Source organism: Hemitrygon akajei, chromosome 20 (genome assembly GCF_048418815.1).
Source record: "Hemitrygon akajei chromosome 20, sHemAka1.3, whole genome shotgun sequence".
In the NCBI taxonomy this organism is placed as follows: domain Eukaryota; kingdom Metazoa; phylum Chordata; class Chondrichthyes; order Myliobatiformes; family Dasyatidae; genus Hemitrygon; species Hemitrygon akajei.
Window position 1 is genome coordinate 37,627,597 of NC_133143.1, and position 24,708 is coordinate 37,652,304.

Genomic DNA, 24,708 nt, shown 5'->3' on the forward strand with positions numbered 1-24,708 from the left:
CATTGCGTTGAGATGCTGGAGAGATCAGAACATTCATCTGGACCTAGGGAATCTGAATGCAGCTTGATGGGTTGCTGGGTTGGGGCTAAGGACACTCGGGACAGGGAATAGATCTGTATCATAGTGTAAGGTAGTGGATGAAAAATAAAAGGTATCAGGGGACCTATCCTATAGGGGTTCTTCAATGCTGTACCATGATATTGGATGAATGGTGCGACAGGCTTGAGAGACAAGGTGGCTTATCCTGCTCCTATTTTCTTGTGTTCTTGTGGAACAGGTGACTTAAAGCATATCAGACTTGTCAGAGCAGCACATACTGTGCAGTACTTTAGTCAGTTGTTTTTGTGTGACGCAAATTGTTGCTCTCAATGCCATGTGGCACAATAGGCAGCAACCCTGCTGTTTCTTTAGCATTGGCCTGTTTTTATAAGATCAAGTAGTTAGTTTGACACTCAACTCAGCACAGATGGAAAGCATGTAAGGAGCTGGCCAGATTTGAACCCTAGACCACTCGCCTCAAAGTCCAGTGCAGATACCACTACACCATTGGCCGGCAATGTGTGATGAAAAGAATGTTAGTATGGTTGTTACCACATTGTGTATGCATACAACTGAATAGAGTTGAAATAAGCAAACATTTCTAGATCCTTATCCTTTGAATAGGATATTCAATAAAGGGGAAAACTGGTGAATACTACTAGGAGAAGAACAGAAGAATTTTTCACTGTGAACATGTGTAAGAGCTGCTATTTAACCGTCACAGACTGGTGACTGTGGGAGTTTGCTACATAGAATTTGGCTGCTGCTTTTGCCTGAAACACAAGGGTTACCACTTTTCAAAAGTAATTTATCTACCTTTTTATCTCATAGGGACATGCTGAATCAGAATCAGAAACAGGTTTAATATCATGGCATGCGTCATGAAATTTGTTAATGTAGCAGAAGCAGTACAATACAATACATGGTAACATTGAAAAAGGTAAATAAATAAGTAAATCAATTGCAATAAGTATATATATTAAATAACTGATACTGCAATAATAAAAGTGAGTATGTGTTCATGGGTTTAATCTAGAACATAGAACATATATATTTAGAATTCAGATGGCAGAGGGCAAGAAATTGTTCCTGAATCATTGAGTGTGTGCCTTTAAGCTTCTGTACCCCCCCCCCCCCCCCGATGGTAACAATGAGAAGAGAGCAGAGCTTGGGTGATGAGAGTCCTTAATGATGGATGCTGCCTTGCTGAGACACAGCTCCTTGAAGATGTCTTGAATACCACAGAGGCTAGCAAACAAGATGGAGCTGACTAATTTTACAACTTTCTGTAGCTTCTTTCAATCCTGTGCATAACAGACAGTGATGCAGCCTATCAAAATACTCCCCATGGTACATCTGTAGAAGTTTTCAAGTGTCGTAGGTGACAAACCAAATCTCCTCAATCTCTGATTGAAATAAAACAGCTGACTTGCCTTCTTTATAGCAGCATCGATATGTTGGTACCAGGTTAGATCCTCAGAGATCTTGACACTCAAGACCCTGAAATTGCTCACTCTCTCCACTTCGGAGCCCTCTGCTTCCCTTGTCCTACTCTTCCTGAAGACCTGATTGTGACAGGGTCCATGTCTTGTCTCGAAATCCATCTTTAGAATGTGCCATAAAGTACTGTCAGCACAATATACTTCACCTTTGAAATTTAGATGTGTTTACTACAAACTGAACTTCAGAGACCGAATAGAACATTCTTCCATTACTACCTAACAAGTTTAGCCACTTTTGATCAGCTATTTATTTCTAGACAGAACCACATAGTAGGGAACTGGAATTTACATAAACCATCCTTCCTATCTGTGATATTATTCAACAATTGTGCTTTAATCCAAGCAGAGATGAAAAGCTTATCACAAGTACGAGTCATAATTGACATTAAGTTAAAGTCACTTCACTTAAAATTCAGCTATTATCTGTAAAAATATCACACATACATCCCCACACACAGTACTGCAACCTCCTCATACATATGCCATAATTTATCCACCCAGCACAAATCTTTAATTTTTAAAGTCACTTCTAGAAGTTACTTTCATGAATAACATGATGGATGGACAAATTACTGATACACCAGCAAATATATAGGTGTGAAGGTGTGCAATGCAGTCGCACCAAAAGGAACAAGAGAACTTTTTTTCTGGTGTTTGATCAAATATCATAAATATTTAAGAATGCTTCACATGTGGTAGTTATATCTGAGGTTCAGTTACAATAGTAATAAAGACAAAGCCTTTAGATTAAAAAAGGCTATTTTAATCAAAGACAGAGTTATAGTCATAAAGCACAGAAACAAGCCCTCAGGTCTATCATGTCCACTCCAACCATTCTAATTATTTATACTAAACCACTTGGTCCATAGCCTTCTATATCTTGACAATTCAGATGTATCCTACATATTGTAAGAGTCCCGGCCTCAAGCACTGTGTTCCAGATTCCAGTCATTTTCTGAATAAAAGCAAACCTGCTCAGATCCCTGCTAAGCTTCTACCTCTCAATTTACACTCATAACCTCTCATTTGGGCACCACCATCACAGGGAAAAGATTTCATACTAATTACCATTTTTATCCATCTCATCACCTTATATACCTCTTTCGTATCACGTGTAAGCCTCGTTCACTCTAGAGAAAATAGACCTAGCTCATCCAACTTTTCCTCATAACTGAAATGTTCCACTTCCAAGCAACTTCTTGTTAAATATCCTTCGCACCCTTTCCAATGCAATCACCTCCTTCCTGTAGTGTGGTAATTAGAACACTACACAATAATCCAGATACAACCTAAATAATCAAAATATAAATTGTAACATGATGTCTCTGCTCTTATGTTCTATGTAATGGCAGATAAAGCAAGCTTCCAGTGAACCTTACCTTCTTTACCACCCAAGGTACCTGTACTCACACTTTCAGGTATCTGTGGACTTTTACCAGAGGATCAAGGACCCTTTGTTCACAACAGTCCCCAGAGTCCGACTATTTACTGTATACGTTCTACCCTTATTTGTCTTCCAAACACATCACCAGGAATTCCAGTAAACAGATCACCCCCTTCCTCTATTCCCCAATCTGCAACCCTTTTACCTCTTCTCACTTGCCTATTACCTCCCCTGGGTCTTAACCTTTGGACAGTTAAGATATTTTAAACAGCATTGCAGTTAACCAGCTGAATTGCACTTTAATTTCAACTGTACTTCAGATTGATTCTGAGGTTTTGATCATGAAATTTTCTCCATGATTCCTGTAGAGGATTTCTGTCCTCATAAGGGTCTTAGACACCTGTGTCTTAACACTTACAAGTAAATTTTCAGAATGAATTGAAATAAGAATTGAAGTACATGACATTACTATCCCAGTAGTCAGCTATTATGAAAGGAAATAAATATAATTGTCAGGAAAAAGCCATAGGGCCACCAAAATAAACAAAACATATAACTGGCTTCACTTTAGGCTCGAATTGATAAAAATCCTTCTCGACCACAATGTGTTTATTATTCATAACACCATCTGTTTGAGTAAAGTAAATAATTGGCAATATAATCATCAGCTTGTTGACAAAAATGGAAAGGTTTTGAAATGAATGCGGTCCATGATTTAGCATGTTTTTTCCCTGCTCCTTCTTTCTCTATTTTTCTCTGTTTTCCATTCGTTCTGCTCTGCTTTACTCAAAAGAGTAATTTCCCTTCACTCACTTTTTTTTTAGCAAGGAAAGATCACTGTAAATCTATAATGTTCACATATGAAAGCACACATCAATTACAGATACATTCAAACCTATTTGCAAGGAACTGAAAACTTGGATTTGCCAGACTCGATGGCTGAAATAATCTTGTGTGCCACTAGAATTAAAGATCCCTACAAAAATGAGGGAGCAAATTTCAGAACAAAATGGTCTAGCTGGTATGATAACAGAATCATAGTGAAATTCATAACAACATGGAAGCTATATTTTCAACTATACTTCAAATTGCTTTCCCAGCCCAATGAGTCTGTACCGATCATGAAATATTCATTTATACCAATCCTCACAAATCCCATTTATTCTCCCTTTATTCCCATTCCCTTCCCACAGACTCTACCACACATCTACACCCAAGGCAATTTATAGTGATCAACTAATATTCCCATTTGCCACATTTTTGGGGTTATGGGAAGAAAGTCGCCTAAAGGAGGAAATACTAACGGTCACAGGAGAACATGCAAGCTCTGCAAACTAGCACCAGAGATCTTGTTTGAACGTAGGTATTTGGGGATACATGTCTTCCCCTTCTTCCCATATCAAGGGATTAATATTTAAACCAATCAATGTGAAGGTTTGATTATTGACCTTGGTTAGCAAGTGTGGAAATATTCCTTAACATGAATCACTCCAAGCCATTTCAGATCAGTTCTTAGATATTTTATAGAAATTATACTGGAATAGTGGCTTGTTAATGGCTGCTTGATTATTGCTAACGGAAAATGCACAAATTCACTGATGTTTCTTGGAAAATTATAGGGTGTACTGGAAAGGTGGTGCAAGTTAGAATGTGTGGATTCAACATCAAATCAGATGCAGAAAGAGAAATAAAATGATGAAAGACATGATTAATTAATGGAGAAAATCAATAAAACTAAGTTTAAAAAGTCAAAAATAATTAAAACAAAATATTGACATTTCCAGTTTTAGAATTTCCAACAACAGTTAAAGCCAGAAGGCATGAGAATCACCATATATGGTGGTTGATTTTTCCTGTGGAGGCCTAAGCTCAGTGTAATTAAATCTTATCACAGAATGGGGTGGGAGGGGTTTCAAGATGGCGGCGCAGTGAAAAGTCTGCTTTGCTGAGCTCAGCACCACAACACTGACAATTTTGCATATAAACCTATCCGTTTCAACCTGTTTTTTAAATGCTCAAGTGTTGGATTTAATGACATGAACATTGATGAGTATTGTTTTTGAGCTGCTTCAAGCCCATGCCATCGAAAGGTACTAAAAAGGCAGTCAAGACGGACTGCACAGAGGGCTCACCCAGGGCTGGGGAGCTCGCTGCTGCTAGATATGTAAACACAGTGGACCCTGCTTTTCGTCAAGTAATTCAGGAAGTTACGGAGAACAAATCCATAATGATCGACGAGAAAGTGGCTCCACTCTCTCTAACACTCCAAAACCACACACTGGAGCTTAAAAGTCTTGATACAAGAATGACCGAGGCCGAGGGTCGAGTCTGCGTTAGAAACTGTAACTGATCAGGCCCAAAGGCCCAAAGAAGTTCAAAGCCTGTCTGACTATATCGATGATCTTGAGAACAGAGGTAGGAGAAAGAATATACGAATCATCGGTCTACCTGAAGGTACAGAAGGCAGCCAACCAGTGAAGTTTTTCTGGGTCTGGGAGGAAGAGCTGGGAGTAGAAATCACAACTGAAACATGGGAAGCCATCTGTGATAATGCAAAGAAGATTTCAGTTTGTAATAGAACTAAAGCATTGCAACTCAAAATTCTGCATAGAGCCCATCTGACTCCAGATCGTCTCTCAAAATTTAAGACAGGGGTTTCTCCAATGTGTTCTAAATGTAAAGTAAATACTGGAACTTTCACCCACTGTTTTGGACTTGTCCCAAACTTCAGGCATACTGGAGTGATATTTTGGGTGAAGTGGAAAAGATTCTGAAGATGGAGCTTGAACTGGACCCAGTGTCTTTTCTCTTAGGCTTACCCAGCAGTCGTATTATTAATGCACATCAGAAAAAACTTTTTAACATCCTGACTTTTTGTGTGAGGAAGAACATTTTGCTTTGTTGGATATCCGATAAGGCCCCTGGACTTTTTGGTTGGCGTAAATTAATCATGGAATACATTCCTTTGGATTTTTTGACATGTATGGTACACTCAAAAACAAAGAGTTTTCATAAAACATGGCAACCTTTTCTGCAGTATATAGATGTAAGCCTGTCTGCTATACTAATAAGGGCTTTTATATAGGATGTTGTAGTGACGTCTGTATTTTGATGGAAGTGTTCTGATACCTGATATCTGTGAGGCGAAGAAATGGAAATGTAAGTGTATCTGGAAATTGAAATTTTTGTTATGCTGAGCCAAAAAAAATTGAAAAAAAAATCTTATCACAGAATAACTTTACTATTCTGTATTAAAGAACTACCAAAAATATCATTTTTCCCAATGCTGAGGCTGAGAGTATAAAATCTTTTTTTGGTGAAGTTGAACAACAGAGAGGCATGCCTCAGGTAATTCTATTTTTTGGATTTCAGTGTTTAACTGGGCATTTGTATTAAGTAAAGAAGGCTGTTGCCCTAGTATTAGCTTGATAGCAGATTACAGACAGATATGATTAGAGAAGTATTGTCTGACCCCATCAGAGTAAACAGATTTTGATATGAAATCTTAGCTCTAAAATTAGCCTCGTATCAGTGCTTTATGCAGGGTGACAGCAGAAAGAAACAGAAAACTGTAAGAACCAAGTTGGCCAGTCACTCCCTCAACACCAACACCATTCCAACATCAAATTTGATCATGGGATGTAAAGTACAGCAGAAGCTAATTTAGTATAGAAGTTTGCACATGCACAGCTAATATATGCCACAAGTATACAGGGCCATAAGAAACTGAATCTTGGCCTCCTTTCTACTCCACATAAGGACATGGAAGCATATAACTGAGGTGCCCAAGACTTTTGCAAAGTACTACAGTAATTTTATTCTTTGCTCTGTACTGCTGTTTATGTGAGTGATCATAAACCTGATTCTGATATGGGTCACCATTGTGGACTGAGAGTAGGAAGGGGACGGGGAAAGAGCAATGATGGTTGGGACAAGGGGAATGGAGAAGGGAGGGAGCAGGAAACACCAGAGAGATTCTGTAATGATCAATAAACCAATTGTTTGGAATCAAATGTCCTTTCGTGATGTTTCAGGATTAAGTGTGTCTGTACCCGTTGCCAATTCCCCCAGACCGTGCCCTCCTTCTCTGTCACCTGTCCTACACCCCTTCCGCAACACTCCACCCTCTCCATTCCCAGCATTCTTTGCTCCGGCCAGATTTACAAACTCGCTCTCTGCTCTACGTTGACAAACGTAGTGCTGTGGAAAAGTCTTAGGCACACTAGCCATATCTATATGCCTAAGACTTTGCACAGTGCTATATATTACAGCCCACTGTGAGAATCAATTTGGAAAATAAAACTAATCTCCATTTTATCAGTTCAATGTTGGATTTCAATTTGAAATAAATTATGCTACAAATAAGGCACATGTCAGCACACTATCCAAAGGGTAACTTAGCCACTTTGAGATGATTTGGAGAAATCACATATGCAATGCAATTTCAGATGAATTCATTTTCAATAATTTACTTCAATACGTTTTAATATTTCATCTGACCCCAAGAATTTAACTAAATTAATTCAATTGGAACATCACAAAGCCACACCACACCATTGTAAATAGGTATGCTGAGCAGATGGTGAAAATAGAAGACGAAAGAACAAGGAACATACCCTAAGGTTCACTCACTGCGACTGAGAGATCTTAGTAGATGAGATATTCTCCAGGCATGCTGATAAGACCAAACTAAAATGAACTGACTGAAGCAGCAGTGAGCAGCCTGTCAGGTTTACAGCTTCCAATGCTGATAGTCTTACAAAATTTTTGAACATGAGAATTCTAAAATTCTCACCTTCTCTTCATCCTCCCATCAGCTAATTTAGTCAGACCCCTCAGTCCCAACCCTTACACACATCTTTCCCATCTCCATTCACCCCTTCATTTAAAGCTAACCTTTCATACACACTCACATATTCATTCAGTGACGGCTTTCCATAGCACAATCCCCACCCAGAACATACAGTGCAATCCTTTACAGAGCAACCTGGTGTACAAACACATTGATGTGCAAGAATGCCATAGTTTGTCATGTATTATCAATGGGTCTCTTTTGTCTTGAATAGGGGGGCTGCCATAACAGAATACAAGCAATGTGGTGAGAGGCTTCTCATCCTCAGAATGACCAGACTGAACAGCAAGCTGCTCCTCACCATGAAGCCAAAAGAACACAGGCTGGTCTAACTAATGTATGGAAATATCCTCAGTCAATTTAGTATTCCAGTCTCCCTTGAAATAACCTTTCCATCATAAAGAATCTGTAGCTTTCATGTACAGGTCTGTCCTTCTCACAAAATGGCAAGGGAGGCTGCGTTGGCACTCTGACCAATGTTACAACCCAATAGACATAGAAAGGAAGATGAAGAACAGAAGAGAATGGGAACCATTAGGGGAGAGGATGATGATAGTTGGAACAAAATTGGCAGTGGGGAGATATTGAAGTGGAACCTGTGTGTAAATTTGATTAATGGAATCAGGAGGGGGAGTGAGATGAAGATGGGTGAAGGGATAAAGGGATAAAGGGGACAAAAAAGGAAGGACTGGAGTAGGACCAGAAGGAGAAGGGGGAAGGGATGGGATAAAAGGAAAAAAGTGAGTTTAAAATTGGAATATTCAATCTTCATGCTGCTAGTTTGTAAACTACTCAAGTGGAAGATAAAATGCTGCTCCTCTAGTTCGCACTCGGCTTCATCCTGGCAGTAGAAAAGGCCTAGGATGGACAGGTCAGTGTGGAAAGGGGAAGCGAGTTAAAATGGTCGACAACTGGGACCGCGGGATGGCCATTGTTGATTGAGTGTAGGTGTACTATACAACCATTCTCCAGTCTGCACTTAATGTCACTGATGCAGAAGAGGCCACAACAGGAAAACTGAACATATTAGATGAGATTGGAGGAGATGTATGTGAACCTTTGCCCCACCTGGAAGGATTTTAGGCCCTGGATAGTGGAGAAGGAGGGAGGGGATGTAAAGAAAAATGTTGCATCTACTGTGAGGTCAGAGAAAAGTGTCCAGGGTCAAGGAGGGAAGGATGTGGAGAGTAGGGAGGCCTGGACAATCATGACTAGTCATTAGTGGTCCCTGTGGAAGGCAGAAAGGGGCAGGAAGAAGAGGATATGGCTGGTTCAAATAATGAAGGATGGTCTGCTGGATGGGGAGGCTCGGGATGAAAGGTGAGGACAGGATGAACTCTTACTGTTCTGTCTGACAGGAGATAGGCTGAGAGAAGAAGTATGGGAGGATATGTGAGATCATGTTCCATCAACTGCAGCTGAAAGGAAGCCACATTTCCTCAAAAAGAGGGAAACTTCAAAGGGCATGGAACAGGAAACATCATTTTGAAAGCAGATGTGGTAGAGACAGGAAAAATGGGAGAAAGGAATGACATCCTCACAAAGACAAGGTGGGAAGAGGTGTACTGTAAATAGCTATGGGACTCAGTGGGTTTATAGTAAATATCAGTTAATAATTTGTCATCTGAGATAGAGACAGAGAGATATATAAAAGGAAGTGTCAGAAATGGTCCACATGAATTTGCCATCAGGGTGGAAGTTCATGGTGAAAGTGGCAAAATTGATGTGTTCTGCGTGAGCCTTTTTCTGTTCGAGTCATTTCCTTGAATGCTTTCAAGAAAGAGAATCTCAGAGTGGTATATGGTGACATATGGTGAACTACGAACTTTGAGTGCAGGAAGCAGCACCAATATAATGGAGAAGATACCAGAGAAGGTTTGGGGTTTGGAACAGGGACTGTTCCCTATAGTCAATGAAAAGACAGACACAGCCTGGTCCCATGAAGGTGGAAAGGAAGTGTCTTGTCCCAGAAAATCAGATCAAGGCCACAAAAGGAACGTGTTACACGGATTAACAGCAAAATGTGTTGTACATTGTCCAGCCTTTCAGAGCAAACCCATACAGTAGTCAATAGCGTGGAGGAGACCACCTGCAACTTCCCTCATGAAGCCATTTGGAAGCTAGGATGCATTATGTCCACTCTAAATACAACAGGCACTTCTGTAACGGGTCTAGTGATGGATCCACAGTGACTGATGGGTCATGATTTACTTATCAAGGACATACAGAGCGATGACTTTCAAAGTTTTTACTTCTCTGTGGAGACTCAGGGAAGTTTCCATCACTCAGACACACAATGCTTGAGAGATCAGAGGTCTCATTTTAGGTATAGGTTTCTCTCCGTGGACATGAAATTGACTTTTTTTGCCACCAGACTGCTGATTGCCAAAAAAAAAGCATTGTAACTTTAGGTGCTTCAGGTAATTTGTAACTGTTAGGATAGCTCTTGAAGTTTTAGTGACAATTCTGTGATGTGGGTTACAGCAACCATTGTTTGGCCTACACGTTAAGAATGTCACTGGGATTTTAGAGAATGAATCTACTCAGAAGGTTAGCTTTTCACCTCTTACCATTGGTTCTCAAGCAGTACCCAAGCTATGTTCCGCAACCAGCTATTCTGAGCTTTATTACTCAGTTTGGCATGGACCAGCAAGAAGCTGTCCCCTACAGGAAAGTAGGAAATTATGCACATTTCCTTCAGACCTCAATTGTTCACAGAAATCAATAGGAACAACTGTCCAGTGCTTGGGTGGTAGTCACATGGAGGGCAAAAGGATGTATTGGTATAATTCATAAGGCCAACATGGAAGGAAAGTAAAATAAGGAAGTACTTGGGTATATATAAAACGAACCATTGTTAGTTACAAATTTCACTTCATTTCTCAATTCACATAAGTATTATTAAAACCCTTTGGTTCAAACATTCAAGTCTAACAAATCTGCTCATAGTTCACAATTTAATCAGAGCATAGGAAGTGGACCAGCATATTGTATGTCAATATCCCACTTTTTAATCTCAACCACTCAGTTTTGAAATTACCACTGGTAAGAGGGTTATTGTGAAAAATCTGAGGGCTAGGATTAATCTACGCTAGGAAAGGCATGGGTTGTTTAGAGATAATCTGCATGGTTTTGTTAAGGAGATATCTTGAATTTTTTTGAATGTATTGATGGAGGCAATGTGGTGAATGTAGCTTATGGACTTCTAAGACTTTTAACAAGGTCCCATGTGGAAGACTGATCCAAAAGTTCAGAGTTCAAGGGATCCAGTGCAAGTTAACAAATTGGATTCAATATTCTCTTGTAACAGGAGACCGATGGTAATGGTAGAAGGTTGTTTTTTGTTGGTGATTAGAACCAAATGACCTGTCGTACAATCAAAACCATCAGACTGTTACATGCGTTAGTAATTTGGATATGGAAATAGGAGGTATGTTTGGTAAATTTGCAGGTGACGTGAGAGTTGATGGTGTTGTTGACAGTGAGGAGGATACTTGAGGAAAGTTGTTGGAATGGATGGACCAATGGCAGATGGAATTTATTCTAACAACTTTGAGATGATGTACTTTGGGAAGACTGATAAGGCTAGGATGAGCACAATGGGGTCATGGATGAACTGAGTGCCTAGTTTAAAACCTGAGGATCCCTGAACGTGACAGATGGATAAGATGATGAAGAAGGCATGCAAAATAGTTGCCTTCATTAGCTGAAATATTGAAAATAAAAGAAGGGAGGCTACAGTGCAATTTTATAGAAAGTAATTAGCCAACAATGTGTGACCACACTATAGAGAGGATCTGATTGCACTGTATTGGATGTCTGAGAGATTCGTCAGGATGCTGGCAGGGATGTGGCATTTCAGTTATGAAGAGAAGCTGGAGAGGCTGGGTTTGTTGACTTTAAAGCAGAGAAGGCTGAGGATGCCCCTGAGAGGGGATATAAAATTATGAAAGAGATAGAGAAAATAATAGGAAATTTTCTCACTTAGCTGAGGAATCTAAAACTAGAGGGTATGCCTTAAGGCAAGGGTTTTACCCACAGAAGGTTACTTGCTTCTGGAATGCACTGTTTGAAGGTGCAGTGGAGGCATTTGAACTCCCAAAGTGTAGAAGGCTACAGACCAAGGATATAGATACTTAGTCATCGGTATGTACACGCTGGACCAAAGATCTGTTTTGGTGCTGGATATCTCAAGGATGTAACTGAACACAAGAATCATTGAGAAACAGATAGTGGAACAGCTAATACCATTGTAATTAAAGGAAGTGCTCATCCCCAGGTTTTAAAGGGAGTATTATAGCTGTCATATATGGAATGTATATTTTGTCTTATATTTATTCTGTCTGGGGGACCTGGAGGTCACTGTTAAGACTCACATTCTTGGTCCACTCCCAAGTTCTGTTGAGCCCCTTCTTGAACTGCAGCAACCATTCTGGTGAAGGTATTTTCACAGTGCTATTTGGGAAGGAGACCAAGATCTTAGGCCCAGTGACAAAGAAGGACTGACAATATAATCGTAAATCAGAATGGAACATAATATTGAGTGCAGCTTATTGATTAAGGTGTTTCCATGTACTTCTTTCTTTGTTCTTCATGGTGATGGAGACTGCAGGTTTGGAGACTCCTATGGAAATAAACTATATAAAGATCAGACTGTTCATTCAAATTACGTGCTCAAAATCAATCTTGTCATTTATAGCTATATGGATAACTGACTTAATTAACAGGTGGATTATCCAGTCATCCCCATTTTGCCTTAGAACAGTATTGCAACTACATACAGTCTTCTGTTTCTTAAAAAGCAAATGGCAAATAAATTGAATGGTATTTAAAATACAATGTCTTCAAAAGTCCTTTCTGTTCAGTTACTAGTTTACACTCATGAAGAAATAAAGCTGAGATAAATATTATCAGATGAACAATTAGAAGCATTTCAAACCCTTACACCTTTGGACAACAGACCAATACGATTTCAGAGAAGTTGACGGTCGATTCCATTCCTGCTTGCTTGAGATGAAATTGTTGCAAAAACTAAAAGGAAACAATCACATTTTCTATCTTATTTTGCACTGGGGTTAGATAACTAAATGTTATTTTATAAAAGCATTCAATTTTCCTTTAGGAAATGAAAACCTAGAAGACTTCTTGGCAATAATAGATGTGTAATTAATTTTCAGAATGGGAAATTTCCACCTTCAACTTTGCACTTCTGTTTATTTGTTTATCATCATTTGGACAATTGTAGCAAGATAGGAATTACTCAGAATATAATTTTTGAACAGTTTTGACCCATTTAGTCAGATCATGTAACTTTTATGATCAGGCAATCGGGAACTCAAAGAATTTGTGTCCATAAATCTATTTAAATCATCAGCATGAACCAACAATGGCTCCATAATTAAGAGCACTCCTATCCCCTACATAAATTATATCTATCTTTATTTATTTTCCAAAACACGTTGGTTGTAAAAATGTTTACATTGCCACCCAGGACAGGAAGGCAAGTGTTTATTTTCAAGCTTAGATCGTTTACGCAAAAGCAGAGAATCATTTATTAATCAATGATATAACTCTGCCTGGTGATCCACATTGCCTGAATTCAATAGTCTGACAAAATTTTTATTTGATACAAGCTACATGTATACCAAGCAACAACGTTGCATTAACAGTAGTTTTCTTTTAAAGGTGGGTTCTAAAACAAAATAATCAGACTAAGTTATTTCTTTGGGGACTAACGTGGCACGAGCTAATCATGATGGCCCATTGAGTGTCAACTGTAGATTTCACAGAGGCTGATCTATCTTGGAATAAGTGGTTCTTTCTCGAGTCCATTTACCAGTGTTCAGGTCATTAGTGAATTGGAGGATGGAGTCAAAGCTTTTGGGGTTTCCACTTTGAAGAAGGTTAATTATAAGGCCACATACAAAGCATGACTTTGTCAGAGGCATCAAATAAAGGGAATTTATTTTTCATATTAATCCTCAGTATATGGTTGCCACTAACAAGTTTGCTGTTCATTGGTGGTTAAACTAAAGACACTCTCAGTTATTTTTAAGTCATAGTGTAGTGTTCTCACTCAGGTGTAAGAGAACGCTGAACTAAACACCGAGGTAAACCGTCATCAATGAAAACAGGATTGCAGTAAGATTAACCATTTACTGTTCACTCTTCCACATTAACGTATGGTGAAAACTGTTGATAAAACAATACAAGATTTGTACAGTATTTGTTTCCTTCTTGATATCACATTTACATCGTAAATACTTGCAAAAGTAAACTACAACAACTACATTACATTAAAATGCAGCATACAGTCAGAATCTATCTACGCCATTGACTGCTTTAAATACACTTCAACACAAACTATCTGCAACTCTTTAACTAACGAAAACATAAACCTTATCAATCGTCATTACTTTTAACAGAATCAGCATTAACATTTTAATTCAACATATCAATTATCTCATGAACGTACGGCTTTGCTTCACTATGTTTCTAATGCGTAGAAAGACAACTTTTCTTGCGCTGATCTTGCACATGTGTGCCCCCTCCTTCCCGTTTCTCCAAACTGGTATTTTCCCACAAGACACGGTGAAACCGGAAGTGACGTCATCACATGCCGCGATATATCACAGACAACGAATTTACTTTAAACAATCCTAACTTTAACTAAACAAATGCCATAAAGGCAACACACTCCCCGCTTGACCTTCGTAAGGTCACAATGTACATAATACAAAACTTCAGTCTCTAAATCAGTCATTAGGTAGAAGTAGAATGACTTCTGTAACTGGCCTTTGGTAAATTTTCACATCGCCTTAGTCGGTAGTTTTCAACTCAACCTTCCTGACATGTCCATCCCTATTAGGGAATATGGCAGTGATTCTGGCCATTGGCCAGCAGTTGCGGGCAATTTGCTTGTCCCTGAGCAGGACTAAATCTCCAACTTGAAGATTCCTGCAGGGTTCTGTCCACTTTTGTCTGTGTTGCAACAAAGGTAGATATTTCTGTCTCCAACGAGACCAGAACCGATTTGCCAGAGCCTGGACCTGTCTCCATTGCTTTGTGTACAAATCCTTATCAGAGAAGTCCCCTGGTGGAGGGGGGGCTCCTGCCTTCTGCGTAAGGAGCATTGATGGCGAGAGTATGAAGGGGTTTTCCGGGTCAGAAGACACAGGTAGGAGTGGTCGTGCATTTATAATGGCTGTGACCTCTGCCATTAGTGTGCACAGTACCTCGTGGGTCAATCGGGTGCGTTGCTGCATCTCAGGTTTCCTTTTCAGGGTTTTTTGCAAGGACGTGAACCGCTTGACTGCCTGCTCTTTGTTGTTTGGCAAGCGCTGGCGTGGTTCTCTGAAAGGTAGTGGGGCGACCCAATTATTTGCTTCATCTCTGAAGACCTTGGTGTCCTTTGTTTTTAAGAAAATGGCGTCTTGAGCTGATGGAGCAAGTTTATTATCATGCTCAGTTTGAGCGAAGACTGACTGACCCAGCGTCTTGTCGGTTACTTTACATTTGTTAAAGCCTTGTCGTGCTTCCTTAATACACATGACACTTGTGCAGGGTTGAAAAATTGAATGGCGGCCACTCTCTAGCACATTGGTCTTGAGTGTGTTAACTGTCGGTTTGTGTACATTGCCAGGGCACACCTCTCCTATCACCACCCAGCCCAGATCCAGGCGTTGCGCAAAGGGGGTGTTGTGTGGTCCATTGACCTGCTGCCTAACCTTGTGCACCCGGAGGACATCTCTTCCTAATAACAGGAGTATTTCTGCTTTTGGATCCAGTTCTGGGATGTGTTTGGCGATGTGGTGGAGATGTGGCTGGTGTAGCACCGCACTTGGCGTCGGGATCTCAGTGCGGTTATTCAAAATTTCATCGCACTCTAAGAGTGGAGGGAGGCAAATGACGACTTTACCATCCAGGGACTCGAGCTGGAAGCCTTCTGCCTTCCTTCCATAAGTTTCCATGTTGCCTGAGCAAGTTCTAAGGTAGTATGGGAACTGACTACTCTCAATGTGGAACAAGTTAAAGAACTCTGGACTGACTAGTGAGCGATTGCTCTGATCGTCCAGAATTACGTAGGCTTTGATGGCCTTGTCTTTGGCTCCCTTAGGGTACACCTTAGTGAGACAGATCTTTGAACAATAACGGCTTGACTGAGCTTGACCGCAAACTTCTGTACAGCTCGAGCTGACAACAGTTGTCCTGGAGTGAGCTTCTCCCTCCTCGCCGTCCTGTTGTGGGGATGAAGGAGCGTTGTCGGTTTGCGGTAACGGGCCGGGATGCATGGCCCCATCGTGATTAGTGCTATTACATTCCGGGAACGTCACGGCGATCGTACACTCTCTAGCAAGGTGAGAGGTAGAGGAACGGCTAGCTTGGGGTTGTTGATGTACACTGAGCGTATGCGTCTCACCTGTTCGCATGATTCTTTTCCCAGCCATTTCGCCATAAGATCCAACTCTTGGGTTGCTCCGAGCTGGACTCCGTCGATAGCGTTGGTGAATGTGGAGTACCATGCACAGTAATTTTCAGGTTTATCGTCAAACTGGTATAGTCCTGAAGTGATAAGATCTCGTCGTGCTAAATACTGTGCCATGGGTTCAACCACAAGTGGCATGCGGGCTGGGGAAATATGTCGGCGGGTATATGACTGAGGGCGTACATCTGTTATGGAATTTGCTGTTCTGAATTCGGTCTTTGCCTCTCTTCTCGCCAAATCTGGTAAGTTTGGTGTCAAGAAGTACTTGTCATCAGCCCTTTCATTCTTGAATTCATCGCGGAGTTGCAAGGGTAAGTTGTCTTCCTCGGATGGATGTGATGCAATCGGGCCCCTCTGAGACTCCTCATGACATGGGACGTTATCAAATAAGTATGGAGGGGAATAACGAGTCTTCCAGTCTATTTGAGATCAGACATAGTCGCTTGTGCGTTCCAATCTGATCTTTTCTGAAGTAGATTCTATGTCAACCAGATCATGCATTTCTTCAGCATCTTCTATGAACTCAGCTTCAACCCTGGCAGCTTCTGCTTCTCGTTCTAGCGTCAGAACTTCTAACTCTGACGCTATCCTTGCCCTTTCCAACTGGTTTTCGGCTTCTCTGGCAGCCACTTCCTTCTGGTTTTCGGCTTCTCTGGCAGCCGCTTCCATTTTCAATTTTGCTTCTCGTTTGGCGTAGAGCGCTCGCACCCTGGCGGATTCTGCTTTAGCTCTTGCATGGGCGGCCTTACTTGATGATGCCCTACCTCCCCTGTCGCTGGATGGCAACGACTTGATGCTGGATCGAGTTGTCGTTGCAGCACTTGAAACACCTGATAATGCCGCCTTTTCACTGTCGTGTTCTCGCTCAGGTGTAAAAGAACTCTGAACTAAACACTGAGGTAAACCGTTGTCAATGAAAACAGGACCGCAGTAAGATTAACCGTTTACTGTTCACTCTTCCACATTAACGTATGGTGAAAACTGTTGATAAAACAATACAAGATTTGTACAGTATTTGTTTCCTTCTTGATATCACATTTACATCGTAAATACTTGCAAAAGTAAACTACAACAACTACATTACATTAAAATGCAACATACAGCCAGAATCTACCTACGCCATTGACTGCTTTAAATACACTTCAACACAAACTATCCGCAACTCTTTAACTAACGAAAACATAAACCTTATCAACCGTCATTACTTTTAACAGAATCAGCGTTAACATTTTAATTCAACATATCGATTATCTCATGAACTTACGGCGTTGCTTCACTATGTTTCTAATGCGTAGAAAGACAACTTTTCTTGCGCTGATCTTGCACATGTGTGCCCCCTCCTTCCGGTTTCTCCAAACCGGTATTTTCCCACAAGACGTGGCAAAACCGGAAGTGACGTCATCGCATGCCGCGATATATCACAGACAACGAATTTACTTTAAACAATCCTAACTTTAACTAAGCAAATGCCATAAAGGCAACACACATAGTTTATTTGAAATTGAGTCATTTTGGTTACTGTCATGATTTCTTGGTTAGTTTGAAAAATAATTCAACCACAAAGATGGTTAATTGTAAGAAAATAGCATAATTCTTAGTGTTCTATTCACTACAACCTCTGTGACTGATTTAGCTGTGTAAGTCCCAATTACTGTAGGACATTAAAAATCAGCATCCATCCTGCCCTCTGCAGTGCTCAAGGTGCCACTTAATGTACAAGCTGTCTTCCAAACAGTAGGGGCTATTCTGTAAACTCTAATGCAATCTTTGTGGGTATAATAAATAAACAATACAGAGGCTGATTTGGATCCCCACAGCTTAAACCATTAAGGATCTGCCAGTTTCATTCAAGGTATATCCAGCAAAATAACTCAATCAGATTATTGCAGACATTTGGGCGAACTCATTGATTTTCCCATGCTAAATGTCTTTGCGTGAAATGAGATTGTGTAATGACTTAGGGCAGTTAGCACATTTCAAGACAACAATTTCACCTTGGGTTGTTAACTTCCTTCAGTGAAGTTCATCTGGAAAGAACCTCACTGTAATCTCCACCTGTGATCATTTTATGTTACATTTTTATTTTATCTTTTTATGTATATGTAGCAATCAAATAGTTATAATGCAGGTCCAATAATCAACTAATATAAATAATTTTTTATTTTCTTAAAAAGGAAAGGATAAATAAGTTGGTATTGTGTATGTATGTAGGGCTCCGTTAGTCTTGATAAACCATGGATTTGCGCCTTGGAAAGTTTCCAGGGCGCAAGCCTAGGCAAGGTTTCTTTTTATGGAGGACCAGCAGTTGCCCAAGCTGCAAGTCTCCCCTCTCCACTTGGTATTACTTACAATGCAAATGAGTTCTTCAAAGTTATTTCCTGCCCAGTTGCTACTTCTTACTTATGAAGGAATTAAGCCAAGATGAACATTGTCAGATGAATGTTCAAGTTAGTAGTCTGCTTCTATGACAGAAAAGTCAACAATCAGTTCTTCTTGTAAAAATTAAAATGCAACAATATCATTTTACATTATATTTTGCACCACAGTTCTTCAGTAAATAAATGTTCTCTTATCTAACTAGTTCATTTATTAAATTCTTTACTGAAAACTATCCTGTGTTTGAGAGACTAAAGACATTGATTCAGTTTTAAAGTCATTCTCTTTGACATATCTTGATTTTAAAAATGTTCCAACCTTTACCTTCAGATCTGGTCATCTTTTTACCTCTTTTAAACATTCCTTATACTGCTTCCAAATTCATCTTATGCAAGCAGAATATTTATTTTCAGGAAAATATTGCTGATTCAACTTCTGTTTTAGAGACTTAAAAAAATTCCCGGCTGATTATTGAAGGGATGTGGCATTGGAAGTATTGTTGGTCAGATGATAATTTCTAAGTGTGTTTTTTTCATCCCTTGTTGACCTAGAATTTTTTGTGAACCACTATTTGATGAGCCACAATATATCTAGTGAATACAGTATGTACTATTGTAGGGGCTGCTCTGATAAACCATAATCACTTAGAAATTAAGTAGCATGGTGGGGGGTGGGTAGTTGTTAATCCTGATAATGTTCCTTCCAATCCATCAAATAACAGTCTCCTAGGTTGCAGAATATATTTGATCCTTTATTAAGAAACTAGCAAAACAAACAATCTTGAAATGATAAAATTAATGAAACCAAAACAAGCAAAATAAGAAAACAGTCTTAGTGTATTAATGTATTTAAGCTTTCTTCAAAGTAATTAAGTGTAATTAAGCAATTTTAAATTAAGCAATTTATTAACTGGTTTTAAGCAATCGATGGAAAAAAAAATCACCTGGGCTCACTCTCTAACTGAACTTCCAAACAGAAAAACATGAATACCAACAAAAACTCCTCACTTCTATCAAACCCCAACATGTGACTAACCACCATAAATAAATATAATGAACACACAACGCAAAAGACAATGTAGATAGAAAATAGATAGAAAACTCCTGCAACTACATTGCTGGCAGAAAAGAAGTTTCACAATTTAGACCAATCATTGATGAAGGAATTAATCAAACAGGATTGGTTTATTATTGTTACCTATAATTATGCTAGGGTTAGATAGGTGGGTTACTGGGTGGTGTAGCTTGTTGAGCCAGGAGGGGCTGTTCCATGCAGTATCTTTAAATAAATCAATACAGACAGATCATTGCATACATAAGGACATCAACACAATAAAGAGGAGAACAGAATGGAGAATATAGTATGACAGCTATAGAGAAATTACAGTGCAGGTAGACAAATAAAGTGTAAGAGCCATGATGAAGTGAATGGAGAGATTGGGTGTTCATCTTTCTCATTTAAGAGGTCTGTTTTACAGTCCTATATAGTCAGGATTAAGTTATCCTTGAGTTTGATGGTACGTTTACAAGCTTTTGTATACAGGTACATAAATAATCTTACAGTAATATTTAGAAAGCTGGGAATTTTTTTCCGATGTGCTGTCTAGTATTGAACTCTTGACCAAGATTGCTACAACAGATTAATATGTGTGCACTATGGTTGCAATGGATCCTATGAATTTAGAAGCATTTAATTGGTCAAAATTGCTTGGGGCTTACAGCGGTTGTGAACGACACTATAAATGCATTTCTTTCTTCTGTTTTTGGACAGAGATAAATCTCACCATTAAAATCAGTAAGATTGTGTGGTCATTCCTTTCCATTTAAAATTAATAGGCCTTTTTTATCGGATTAATCTAAAGCAGGATTTTTGTCCCTTCAGTAACACAAAACCTTCAACATATTTTTAAATGTCTCATTTAGTAGCATAATACTTGAGTTCCATCATCTACTTTCGCTTGAAGCTAGCACATAAATTCTAGTCCATTGACTTAAAAACTAATAAAATAGCAATTTGTGCACTTTGATAGATGAAAAAGGCTCTGAAAAACTTGACAGATAAAAATAACTGGGTGTAGTTTCTATTTCAGTTTGAATTGGGAAACTGTTCCCAAATGCACACAAAATGTCATTGATTGGGTGACAATTTAGATTTCCAATAAAATTCACTGGGTTTATCAGAAATGCAAAATTGTCTGTGAAGCAATAAAATTGAGCTCTTTTAAATAGAGCATAACTATGTCTCTTTCTTCCCGTGGAAAATGTTTCTTGATGTATTGCTAGAATATTTGGTGGTTAATACAACTGAAAATGTGTTTTTTTTTTGCCTTTTAAGAACAATTTAGGAAGATTGGATAATCCTCATCTGTAGATAATCTCCCCTGAATTCCACTCCACATCTTCATTCTCTCTTTCCCTCTTGCCCTTCGAGGCTGCCTAAAACAAGTTTAATTCAAAAATTCAAGCTTAATGTTAATAAGATTGGAAGAGTACAGAGAACATTTACAAGGATGTTGTGGTGACTGGAGGACCCGAGTTATAAGGAAACATTGAATACATTAGGACTTTATTCCTTGGAACATAGAAGATTTAGAGGAGATTAGATAGAGATACACAGAATTATGAGCAGTATAGATAGTGTATTCCCTTAATTTTCCATGTTGAAAAATCCAAAGTTGATGGTTTAAAAAAGAAATTAGAATAAATATTACTAGAAAGTAAAAAATCATTTCATTCAAAAAATCTACGAAATTGAAACCATATAATTCACTTTTATGTAAATTAAGTTTATATCCAGAAAAAGTACCAAATTCCATAAATATAGATAATATAGAAGGAATGGATTTCTTAGGATTTGAAATGTAAACTAATAAATCATCCGCGTATAACGAAACCTTATGTAATTTATCCCCTCTCCTAATACCCTGCACAGAATTAGAATCCCTAAGAGCAATAGTAAGTGGTTCTAAAGCCAAATTAAATAATAAAGGACTAAGAGGACAACCCTGATGGGTACCTCTATATAATCTAAAGTAAGGAGACTTTTGATTATTAGTTAAAACCGCAGCTACCGGGCATGATAAATCAATTTAATCCAGGAAATAAATCCCGGACCAAAATTGAACCTCTTCAAAACCTGAAATAGATAAGGTCGCTCCACCCTATCAAAGGCTTTCTCTGCATCCAAAGATACAATACATTCCGATTCTTTGGCTGAGAGGGAATAAATGATATTTAATAATCTTCGAATATTATAGTATAGATAGTGTAAGTGCAAGCTGGCTTTTTCCACTGAGGTGGGGCGGGACCACAACTAGAGGTCATGGGTTAAGGGTGAAAGGTAAAAGGTTTAAGGAGAACATGAGGTGTAACCTCTTCACTCAGTGGGTTGTGAGAGTGTGGAATGTGCTACTAGTGCAAATGGTGCATGCAAATTGAATTTCAACTTTTAAGACAAATTTGGATGTTAAGGGTCTGGAGGGCTATGGTCGGTGCAGGTTGATAGGAGTAGGCAGTTTAAATGGTTCAGATGCTGAAGGGCCGACTTCTGTGCTGCACCTTTCTATGACTCTCCTATGTCTAAACCTTTTCCAATTTTGATGAAAGAGCAGTGAAAAGTGAACTACTTTTGCCTCCACCGATGTTGCCTGTCTTGTTGAAAAATTTGCGGCATTTCTGAATTTTTACTGGGGTAGCCTCCGCTGCTTCATTGGGCAGAGAATTCCACAGATTCACCACTTTTTGGGAAAAGCCATTACTCCTCATCGTTGTCCTAAATTTACTCCCCCAAATCTTGTGGCTATGCCCCTTATTTCTAGTCTCACTTACCAAAGTGGAAACAATTTTCCTGCCTTTATCTTATCTATCCTTTTCATAAAGTCCCAAGTAACTCAATCTGTCCTCATAGTCTAACTGGAATCAACAGGTTGAACCTCCTCTGCAGCGCCTCCAAAGCTAGTGTATTCTTCCTCAAGTAAGGAGACCAGAACTGTACGCAGTACTCCAGATGTGGCCTCACCGGTACCCTATACTGTTGCAGCACATCCTCCCTACTCTTAAATTTAATCCCTCTAGCAATGAAGACCAACATTCCATTTGCCTTCTTGACAGCCTGCTACACCCGCAAACAACACCTAAGGCTAGAGATGTCACTGAAAAGAATGTCCAGTAATCTATTTGCATGTTAAAAGTTAATAATTTAGAATTAGTGATTTCGGAATAATTTTTGAAAATTATCAAAAAGCTGAAAAGAAGAAATGACTGAAAAATAAAACTACACAGTAGCCGTGCATATTTTAGCAGGATAATCTGGTGAAGAATGTTCAAACCAGGTATGGGGTATTTTCAGATTTTCTTCAGGAATTTTTGGATTTCTCTTGAATTTTATATTTATATTGATATATTGGGACAGATGTAAAAATTATGGATCAGAATCACAATGGCATTTTACAGGAGTGTCCTGTACTCACACATAACACAAATAATTTCACACAACAGCAATTCTATTACGACATACCCATCACAGCAACTACCAGCTTTCATTGTATATCTCCCTCTTCCTCAGCACATAACTATTCTTCTTATGTTCAGATTAAATATCTATTTTCTCCATTTCCTATTTTGGCAGGTTAAAACTTTTGTGATCTTGTAATCATATGGCATGAATGACATAAGATCTAATTTTACTGGGAAAGAGAAAGAGGGAGAGGAAGAGACAAGGAGAGAGAGGAGGAAGAGAGGAAGAGGGAGAAGGAGAGAGGGAGAGGGAATGGGAGGGAGAGAAGGAGAGAGGGAGAAGGAGTGGGGGAGTGGAGACGGAGAGGAGAAGAGAGACAGACAGAGAGAAAAATAGCAGATGGGAAGATCAAAAATAGATAAGAAAGAGGTTGGGAGGTAAATTAGAAGAGATGAGGGTCAGGCAAAGACAGAAAGAGACTATCATAAGGAATTGTGATATATTAAAAATGAAGGAGAAGAGAAATTATATCAAGGGAGAAATGCACAGAAGTGGTTTATAAATGAAATGGAGATAAACAATGGAAAACCATAAAGAGAGAAAACCTTGCAAAAAATGGTTGGATAGTTCTAATTCTATGGTCCCAAGGATTTTTTTCTCCCTTTTCACTGATCTTTATTAGCGACAATTTTCCAGCCTAATCCTTGCAAGTAAGTACCAGGTTAAGTTTTCATTAAAACCAACACTGCCAGAGGATCCCTCTCTGAGCTTCCTTATAGGCTCCTTGTCCAGCAAACAATTATGGCCATTGTTTTGTGCTTTGATGTCAGCCAGCATCTTGCTAGTTGTCTGTGATCCAACAAAATTGATGCCATGATCCAAAAAACACTGATGTATTTTATATTACAACTGGCTCCATGAAGAATTCTCACACTTTGTTTCAATAAAGTGCAGATAGCAGGGCATGAGCACAGGAACATGTACTGCATTGGGTGATGTGTAATTTAACAATGGGTGCTTTTCTGATACACACTCTGCCTCTTCCTTAATTTCCTGCATGCCTTCCATTTTTCCTCTAACAACTCTTTACTGTAGCGAGCTAAATGTCCTCCTTCTGTGTTTGAATAAACCATTCTACTGTATATTTCAGTACTGGAATTTATCTATGTATGCCTTTCAAGATGTTGTTAAGAGCCAACTACAATTATCCCAACATTCTGAACTACAAGAGAGCAGCAAATTAAGGAGTTCATGTATAAGCTACTTAATCACTGACAATAAAAATTGTCCAAACTTGCGACTGTTTCTTGGAGCACCTGATCTACCTTGTTGATCCATACAAGAGATCTCAGTTTACACATACAGGGACTAAATTAAACTATTATTAACTTGATTAAATATTATAATGTAGTTTGTGAGGTGAATAAACAAGAGGCCTTTGTGGTAGTGGGAGTAGTTACACTCCATGTAAAATTGAAGTATACTTCAGAGAAGTTAGATAAAGTTAAGACTCCAATCAACTCTTGTCTGTATCATGGCTTCTGCAGCTGGGTTCACCCACAGTCCTCAGTGGAACAGTGTATAATTCTGGACTTCCAACCTTGTGACCTGAGTT